Source organism: Nelumbo nucifera, chromosome 2 (genome assembly GCF_055504915.1).
Source record: "Nelumbo nucifera cultivar China Antique chromosome 2, China Antique-T2T, whole genome shotgun sequence".
Taxonomy (NCBI): domain Eukaryota; kingdom Viridiplantae; phylum Streptophyta; class Magnoliopsida; order Proteales; family Nelumbonaceae; genus Nelumbo; species Nelumbo nucifera.
The window spans coordinates 94,379,629-94,389,348 of NC_142650.1; the positions used below are offsets into that span (position 1 = coordinate 94,379,629).

The 9,720-nt window shown below is 36.4% G+C and overlaps 2 pseudogenes across 1 annotated transcript; one reads left to right on the plus strand and one right to left on the minus strand.

Annotated features, from left to right (window-relative positions):
• Positions 1-953: 953 nt before the first annotated feature.
• Positions 954-5,485, plus strand: LOC104590910 (wall-associated receptor kinase 2 pseudogene; annotated as a pseudogene). Its single transcript, XR_016082455.1, has 3 exons — positions 954-1,907; positions 2,013-2,168; positions 4,299-5,485. The product of XR_016082455.1 is annotated as a wall-associated receptor kinase 2 pseudogene (transcript).
• Positions 5,486-7,828: 2,343 nt separating this feature from the next.
• LOC148802541 (mitochondrial arginine transporter BAC1-like) lies at positions 7,829-9,485 on the minus strand (annotated as a pseudogene).
• Between the last annotated feature and the right edge of the window lie 235 nt (positions 9,486-9,720).

A 9,720-nucleotide genomic window follows, 5' to 3' on the forward strand; every position in this document is an offset into this window, starting at 1 on the left:
CTATTGTATTAATAAAATAATGTATAGTAAAAGGGATAAGTAGACTGCACTCCACCACATAATTCGAATTAAACCAGAGACTTGCAACAATTCAAAATTATAAACATCTCCACCTTTAACACCTATACCCACTCGTGAATTGACTTCAATTCTGAGCTGGTACCTACCCCCAATGTAGAGTGGAGATAGGATTTCTGAAGGTGGACTGAACGGTAAAACCCCATTATAAAAACAGCTTAAAGATGTTTTTGTTTAAAGAAGAAAGTCATCTAATACAAAAAGAAAAAACAACTGTCATATCAGTAAAACAATATATAGAAACAACTTACAGATATTTTTGTCTGAATCAAGTAACCAATCTAGTATAAAAAGCGATTTATAATTTTATTCAACTTTACACATTGCTCTATTTTTTTTTCTTTTTATAAACTCTTCAAATGTGAAGACAATGATAAAAAAGCATGGGGATCCAAGAGGATAAATAACTTTTTTTTACCCCATACCATAATGTTTATTTTTAGGGAAACCTTCAAACAAACGACTCACCATAACTTTTCAAAACGTCCCGTAACCCCATCATATCAGTGGTTTGATGTTAAACATTAAACACAGTAACGGGTGTTAATAAATTACCATTTTACGTGTTAGAAAATTTCGATTCCATTCGGTTGTTCTAAACCTGGGTCCGACCCATTGACATCCCTTTCCTCCAGGCTTTCATCGCGTAAACACAGACGACAAATTGTATTAATCTATGTCATTAGGAATTGACTTTCGCTGAAAATGCAGTGAATGCTTCCTAAATGGTGGAAAACAAAGTCACGCAAACTCTTCTTTCTTTTTTCTTTTTTTTTTTTTTTTTTTTTTGTCTGTGTGTGAGAGGGAGGAAGCTAAGGCTTATAAATATATACAAACGAAAGAGGGAGGGGAAAATACCAAGTGTAGAAACTTAACAATGGCTGTAGCTCGGGTTATGCTTCTGTTTCATCAGCTCCTACTCCTGTTGTTACTGTTATTGTGGAATCTCTGCATTGTAACTGCGATCTCATCACCAATCATGGCGAAGCCAGGCTGCCCAAACAGATGTGGGAACATCTCCGTTCCGTACCCGTTCGGCCTTGGAGACGACCCAAGCTGTTACAGAGACGATGGTTTCCGGCTGATATGCAATCGCGCTTTCAGCCCTCCCAAATTGTTTGCTGCAGACATTCAAATTATGGAAGGGAAAGAAAAGAACAGTTCCATCAACAATACTACATTGGTGGAAGTCATAGAAATATCATTAGAAGAAGGCCAATTGCATGTCTACTCCTTCATGGACTATGTTTGCTACAACAAGGATTCGTGGGTTAGTGCTAACACGTCCAGAATCTTCATGAATATGTATAAAACGCCCTTCACTTACTCCGACACTCGCAACATATTCACGGCTATCGGTTGCAACATTCTAGCCTCCAGTACCTACGATAATGGGAATAAAACCGGTTGGCATGGAAGACTTCAATACGGGTGTTACTTGTACGGCAGCGGCATGGGTCGTTACTGCCAGACCACCGTCGCCAAGGGACTAAAGGTTCTTCAAATGAATTTGCAGGTCCTAGATAACTCATCATGGGATATTAATCCATGCAAATACTCTTTCATCGCTGAGAAGGAGTGGTACAACTTCTCCAAAGACGATCTCTCGGGCTTTGATTTCTACAAGAGAAACAAAGGAATGGTTCCAACAATACTCGACTGGTCGATAGAGAAAGAAAAGTCATGTGAAAATGTTACGACGAGAAACGAAACTACTTATGCATGTGGCAACAACAGCAACTGTTACAAGTCACCCAACAATTGGGGATATCTCTGCAAATGTTTGGAAGGCTACCATGGCAACCCTTATCTCGAACATGGATGTCATGGTATGTATATTACCTTCCTCTTTGCCAAAGACTACTGTTTCTATATATCTGGTTGTCTTTGTTTAATTCAGTCCCAATTTAACTTCTGTTATAAATTGCTTGCAGACATAGATGAATGCGCGGATCCAAATATGAATGACTGTTCATCAATAGGGAGTCACCATTGCTCTTGTCCAACTGGCACGGACGGAGACGGATTAAAAACTGGTCGCGGGTGCATCCCTTCACAGACAAAACTTCGGGCGATTCAAGCGTCCATAGGTAATTTAAAATCTATACAATTATTATCTTCAGCTACTCGGGAATCGCCATATGGCCCAGCTCCACCAGTCCCCCAACCCAAGTAGTTAGCTCCATTAATTATTATTTGTCAAATCTCAACTCAACTACATTATTATGTCCACATGCTATTTTTTAGGCCAAAATATGGGATTGTCCGTACTTTTAACAAAAAAAAAAGGGAAAGTTCCCTATCAATGCTCTATATTTTAGTTCGAATGACAATTTTGTAATCAAACCTTAAAATACTATAATTTAATACTCAAACTTTTAAAATGTGACAATCTAGTACTTGTTGTTAATCAGTTTATGAATCAGCAGTTAAGTGACATTTGAAAAGTAAAATTGTCTTTGAATGTCATCTAATTCTCTTTAATAACCATCCAATCGTTAACAAAAGAATGAACAATCCCAAATACTATTCTCTTTTATTCAAAAAAGTTAGTGATTGTTTAGAAGAATCTAGAATTTGGGATTGTTTATTTTATTGTCAATATTTGGATGGTTGATAGAGAGAATAAGATGACATTTAAAGGGCATTTTTGATCTTTCAAATGTCACTTAATGGCTGATTAATGAACTGGTTAACAGTAGGTACTGGATTGCCATATTTTGAAAATTTGGGTACTTGATTGTCACATCTTAAAAGTTTGGATACTGAATTGTTGCATTTTAAAGTCCGGGGACCAAATTGTCACTTGAGCCAATGTACAAGGTACTGATTGGAAATTTTTCCAAAAACAAATTCAGAAGAAGATGAATGATGAAGGGAGATTGCGAGTGAAAAGGGGAAACAAACCGTAAACAATAGTGGAACCAATTGTGGCAGCCATGGAGGATGGAAAAAATCTAGGAGTTCTGCCAATTATCATCACCCCTCCTCTTTTATCTTTACCTGTTGATGTAGAACCTCCTTAAACCGTTGGTTTTTAGCCGTCACGACTTGCCTTCACTATGGCTTGGAGGATGAAGCCCGGATCTCATGCTTATAAAATCTTGGAAAACACAGCATCCAACCGCACATCAGGATTCATGAATATCTCCCATAATATGTGTAAAATTTACAGGGAGATATTCCCAATGTGTTAGTGAATGCTTCAGCTTTCAGAGTGTGTACAGAGTATTTGTTAGGAGAACCCGTGGCTGGAAGATGGATCCAACAGAGAGCTCAAATAATCTATGACTAGGTTGGAAACGCCAATGATAAATTAGAACTAGATTGTCACAAAAAAAATCAAAGTAGACCACTAGAACTCCTTTTGTTTGGAATACATTTTTATTTGCTCAAGTACAAATATATGGGAATATAAATCATATTGTAAATTCTGGTTTATTTTGCTTCATGTTTTATTTGTAATTCATTTGCTCTAATATTCTTGAACCAGTAGAAAATGCTCTAGATATTTGTAATTCATTTCCTAGGAGGTGTTTTTTAGATAAACATTTATCTGATAAACACTACTTTAAACATTTCATTTCCTAGGAGGTGTTTCAAGTAACACCCCATAAAGTTTCTTTCTACCAGAGATAAAATCTGCCACATCAGCATTTCATTTCAAGAAATGCCGGGCATTGGGGGAAATATGAATTTGACATTTCCCCAAATGCCCCACTGACATAAATCAAAGTGTTTCAATTTTTCAGTGTATATTTGATAAATGTTGAAACCAAATAGTGGTTTCATATAAGCCAATGAGTGGAAATAGGAAAGAGGAAGGAGTTAGAATTGGCTAAAAGAGAGAGTCTGAGAGAAGAGGGGTCTAGAAGGCAACGTCTGTCGAGTGAGGGGTCTTTCTATAATTTATTATTTATATTTCTTATTTATTATGTAGAGAGGAACTTGGTTTTTAGAATATTTTAGTACATGCTTTCCTGGGTTGATAATTAGATTGGACTAGATCAGATGCACTTGCCATGTCTATTGTGATTTGGAAGTCTATGTTCTTAATAGATGATTTTGCAATATGTGTGTATGTTTTTCTGCACATTATTCTTCCTTCAATTAAATGTAAATTTAGACATTCTTTTTTATGGTTCCCATTCTAATATTTAGCTTAAGCAAATCTACTTAAATTGCTTCTCTATTTTATAATTTTTCTCATGTTCATGCAGGTATTGCCTTTGGCATCCTATTTGTGCTATTTGTCAATTTGCTATATTGGGGAATTAAGAATAGAAAGCAAAACATACGTAGAGAAAAATTCTTTCAACAAAATGGAGGGCTTCTGCTAAGGCAACAGCTTTCTTCATATGATGCAAGTGTGGAAGTTGCAAAGATATTTGCAGAAGAAGAGCTCAAAAGGGCAACTAACAATTATGATGAGAGTCGAATCCTAGGTCGAGGTGGCTATGGTACAGTATACAAAGGAATTTTACCTAATAATAAGATAGTTGCCATTAAGAGGTCCCAAATAGTTGATGAAAGTCAAGTTGAACAATTCATCAATGAGGTGGTTATTTTATCTCAAATTAACCATAAAAATGTGGTGAAACTTTTAGGTTGTTGCTTAGAATCTGAAGTTCCATTATTAGTTTATGAATTCATTACTAATGGGACATTGTCCCACCATATTCATGATGAGGGACACCAATCTTCAATTTCATGGGACAACCGTCTAAGGATAGCCACAGAAACTGCATCTGCGCTTGCATATATGCATTCTACAGCCTCTCCTCCAATCTTTCATAGAGATGTTAAACCTTCCAATATTCTTTTGGATGATAATTATATAGCAAAGGTATCGGACTTTGGTGCTTCAAGATTAGTTCCATTAGACCAAACTCAACTTACAACATTAGTACAGGGCACAATGGGGTACTTAGACCCAGAGTATTTTCAAACAAGTCGATTGACAGAAAAGAGTGATGTTTATAGTTTTGGCATTGTTCTTGCAGAACTATTAACTGGTAGAAAAGCACTTGAATTCAATAGACCTGAGAAAGAAAAAAATTTGGCTCTTTATTTCATTACTTCAATGGCAGAAGACAATGTTTTGGATATTTTGGAGGAAAGAGTAGTTTATGAAGCCACCATGGATCAACTCCGTGAAATCACTAAACTTGCAAAGAGATGTCTTAATATGACGGGAGAAGAAAGGCCCACAATGAAAGAAGTAGCGACAGAGCTGGATGGATTGCACAGGTCCAACAAGCATCCATGGGATGAACCTCATGAAGAAGTAGAATGCTTGCTTGTTGATCCATCAAATTAATGAAACTGCAATAGTACTACTGATTATGATAACTTGGGAGATCAAGTTGTAATATCATTAAATAGAAATAGTGGCGGCAATGACTAATTTTATAAAGAATCTTTGCTCTATTGGTTTCTTCTTGTTAATTATATATATGATTTCTAATATTTTAGATGTGAAACTCTTACATTGATAGAAAGAAGAATAGGGACTTTTTAATATAATAGCTAACTGCTGGTCATTAGCTACTGCATGAATTAATTTTCTTTTTATTTTTTAAGTGATTGTCTTTTACTCTATGCTATAAAAAATCTTTTCAGAAACAACTAAATTTACTAGTTACAGTACTGGCATAGGTGCAAAGTTTTAGTTAGAATACTTACAATAACATAATTGCATAAATTGAGTGTACTATCTGGCATTTTAATTTTGTGTATGTAAACCTCTAATATAGAAAACAATTTGCAAGAATATAAACTATAATGTATTCTGTTTTCTATAATGAATTGTAGTAAATAAGTCTATGCAACTCTGAAAAAAATAGGGAAAGGGGAAGATAGGGAAACCTTTACAAATCTTGTATAGTTTTGCTTACCTTTCCCTACCTTTTCCTTTAAGTAGTCAAGATAAATTTCAAAAACATTAAAAGTAAACATATCAAATAAATTTCTGGTGAGGGGAGGCTACACTAAAATCTTGCTAACCATTATCAAAGGGAACCATAATACCAATCTCTCAGCCTTTCCTTCTCACAGAACCCCCACCAAAGAAAGAAAGTATAGTCCTAGGCACAGGCTGAATTATCGACAAGAATGAGAGTTTTAACATTTATACTCAACTCAGAGAAAGATGTAAAATGAGTCATATTACCTCTAGCCATGCCAATATTAGATAAAGCATCAACTAGCCTATTGGCTTCTCTATAGCTATGCACCATAGCAATAATTAAATTATCAAGCAGGCCCGTCTCGAGTCAGGCTTGATCTGTCTAATCCAGGACCACCTGTACTGAAATTAGACATATTTGAGTTGGGCTTAGGATTGGGCCAGACTTGTGATTGGTTGGTCAGACTTAATCATGTCAACTGGGCCTAATAGATAAAGTTGCGCCAACTTATTGAGCATGATCACTCGGCATTCCACCAACTTATTGAACATGTCCACTAATAATGTGGATTGCATGGAGATTGTGGAACCAATCTCCATGCAAATGGTGCTCCAAAGGAAGGAACCATTTCCAACTCAGATGTCTTGGCTCTTATTTTGTTAGGCTGCATTTGGCATTTCTTACTTTGAAGACTTATCTCCTTTTTGTGTTAAAAACTCAATGTTCATAGGGGTATTTTAACTGCAAAAAGGAGAAAAGTCCTTAAAATAAGGAAGGCCAAATGTAACCTTAATCTCTTAAAGAGAGACCATGGGCCTGAGGTGAAGAACATATTACCAAATGTAGCCTTGTGAGCAGAAATGGATTGAAGCCCAAAGACAATATTAAAAGAGAGTCCGTTCAAATAGACTATGGCACCCAGAATCTTTACTTCTTCAATAAGGGCTGAGGTGGTTGGCCAAAATCAGCTCTAAAGTCGAGCTGGGATCTCCTACCCACACCTACAGCTGTACATTGGGAACATCTTCCATATTTACATGTTACAATTCATGGGGAGATGTTTCTAATGTACAGTTGTAATGCCTTGTGGGTAGGTGTGGGTAGGAGATCTGGATTGTCCAAAGTCAGGCATGAAAATTATATCTTGAAACTAGGTACCAAGGGAAGGGAGCACCCTTGTAGTTCGATATTTAAGATCACTCCTCCTAGTATTGGACAAGGTATTTTCTTCATTTCAGAAATGAAGTGTTATTTGACAAAATCATCTTATGTTTTGTGTTCTCTTAATAGTCCCAGTTTTATGTGGTTAAAGATATTAGCTTTTGTAAGAGGATTGTAATTAGGGTGGAACCAAAGCATTAATTACCAAAAGTCAGGCGACTATTTTACTATATCGGAGGCTTACTTTCAACAATTTTTATAGTGACGCAGCTCTATTTGTGCTGAATTTAATTTTTTCATGGCCTTCAGATTTGCTTATCTCACAACACTTTGGAAATAGTGGTTCAGAATGATAATCAAATGGCGACATATAGCTTACCCCAAGCAATGTTCAATGAAATAATAATGATTATCTATCTGTATATAAAGACTTTTGGTGGGGCTGATCTCAAAATAAAAAGCCCATGTATGAAATCGGAATCGGAACCTTCCGGAATTGGAATCGAAATGGTCCATTCCTGGCATCTGTTTGGTTCAACTAGAAGCTGGGATCGGAATCAGCTAAAGTTTTCAATTTTACCCCTGTTAAGAGAACCTCAAAAACATCCACTAATTATATATTTTCAACATATACACACATTGGGAATTCATGTAATTAAACCGGTTTTGTCATAAGAACTTCCATCTGATGACATCTTAAAAATCAAATCATCCTCACTAGCAATTATGACTTATGAATTATATCTAATAAAACATGAACAAATTCATGGTAGTTCAACACAGTACCTAAATATTGCATCAAACAAGAACAAAACTCACAAAAACAAAATTGCCATGCCACTCGAATGATTTGCCATTGGAGAAGTGCATGTTTACTATTAGGATGAGGACAGGAGCATAATGGAAGTCACTATCATCAAATAAGCCTTCAATCGAGCTTAATCTCTAAAAGTTTGGCAGTGAGCTCCCATGCAACAATTGCAGCAGCATTTGCAGGAAATGCTCTTGCTAATGTGGGACCAATGCCATTGTAGCATCCTTTAATTCCCTTCATCCTCTATATCTACAGAAACAGTCCTGATAAGAATGTACCATAAGGTGGTTTGAACATCCAGGGTTCCAGGGGGAGGAAAAGAACTACATATTACCGAGCTCAATATGCCAAATGGATTTCTACTAGAAGTTGAATCGGGTGCAGTCTGAATAAAAGTATTTGCCACATCAAAGGGTAGAACCACGGACCAGTACTGTCAAGAAGACCAAATATTATGAAATCCAGTCTCATATGATTCTTATATGCATTAAGTTGTCAAGTACTTACTGCAACACCGCCAAGTCCACCAGTGGTTGTACCAATCCCTGCATCAATCAATATATTTGGCAGATGGCTATAGACAGATGAAGCAGAATTCACTTGCATATATGTACATGTAGTAACGTGTATACTCATAAGTGCTGAAGAAGATCACATTTCAATAAAGTTGCAGTACCTCCATGAACTATACCCTTAAGCTGAGAATATAAATGACAATAAGTACCAATCACATCATTCTCCACGTTTCAAAGTATACAGAGATATTTTCTTATCCCCTCACTCTTTATTGTTTTAACAGCACAATCAAGAGGACTACTGTATTTGTCACATTTACCAACCAGCGAATCAGTCCCTTGAACTTGCACCCTACACTGGACGATCTCAGTGTCACATGCAGAGATATGGCCAACAGACAATTGAAATACAGGAGGGCAAAAATTCACCTACTTTTATCAGCTCTGATGAGCAATAGTACTAAGCTGATTATAGCTCCACCATAAGCTGCTGAAGGAATGATAAACTGAAGTTGTGGCTTACAGCTATTCAGTTCTCCCTTCACAAAAAAGACATAGTACAAGTGTTTAATTAACCAGGGATTAAAATTAACTTTTGTAAGTAAAAATATGTGCAACATCAACTAATGTGGTTATAGCCTGCAACAACTTGTTTCGGTGTTGAAAAAAATCATTGAACAGCATATTCAATCACTATGACAGAAAAACCTCAAGTGATTTTTTGGTTTGGGAATAAATGCCAAAAAGAATTGAGCTTTCAACTGTCACTCCAATAAAAGAAGAAGTTGCATCTTGATATAGTCCTCTAACCTGTATAATAACATAACCACACTTCATTAGCTAGAATCGAAATTATGGAAAAGGTTTAGGTTTCTCAACTATATTACAAATTCACAGATACAAGTACTATTTAGACCTTCTGACCTCAAAAGAACCACTAGATGCAAATGGTAAAGCTCTTTGTGATGAAGAGTTGTGGCTGGACCTTGAGGAAACTAAGAGGCCCATAGCTTTTCAACAGTAGCTCTTTGTGAAAAATGGTAAAGCTCTCTCTTTTAGTACCTTGAAAAGAGTAGCTCTTTGTGCTCTCATCATACAGGGAAGGGCATTCTGTGGTTGTAATCCAACTCCATCCCAACCCAAACAATAGGTTGTTGAAAACTTCCTTTCTATGCCCTTGCACTCTCTTACCAAACCTCCTAACTTTTCTAGTACTTCATTGGCCAATGCTTCCTCTGCTGCC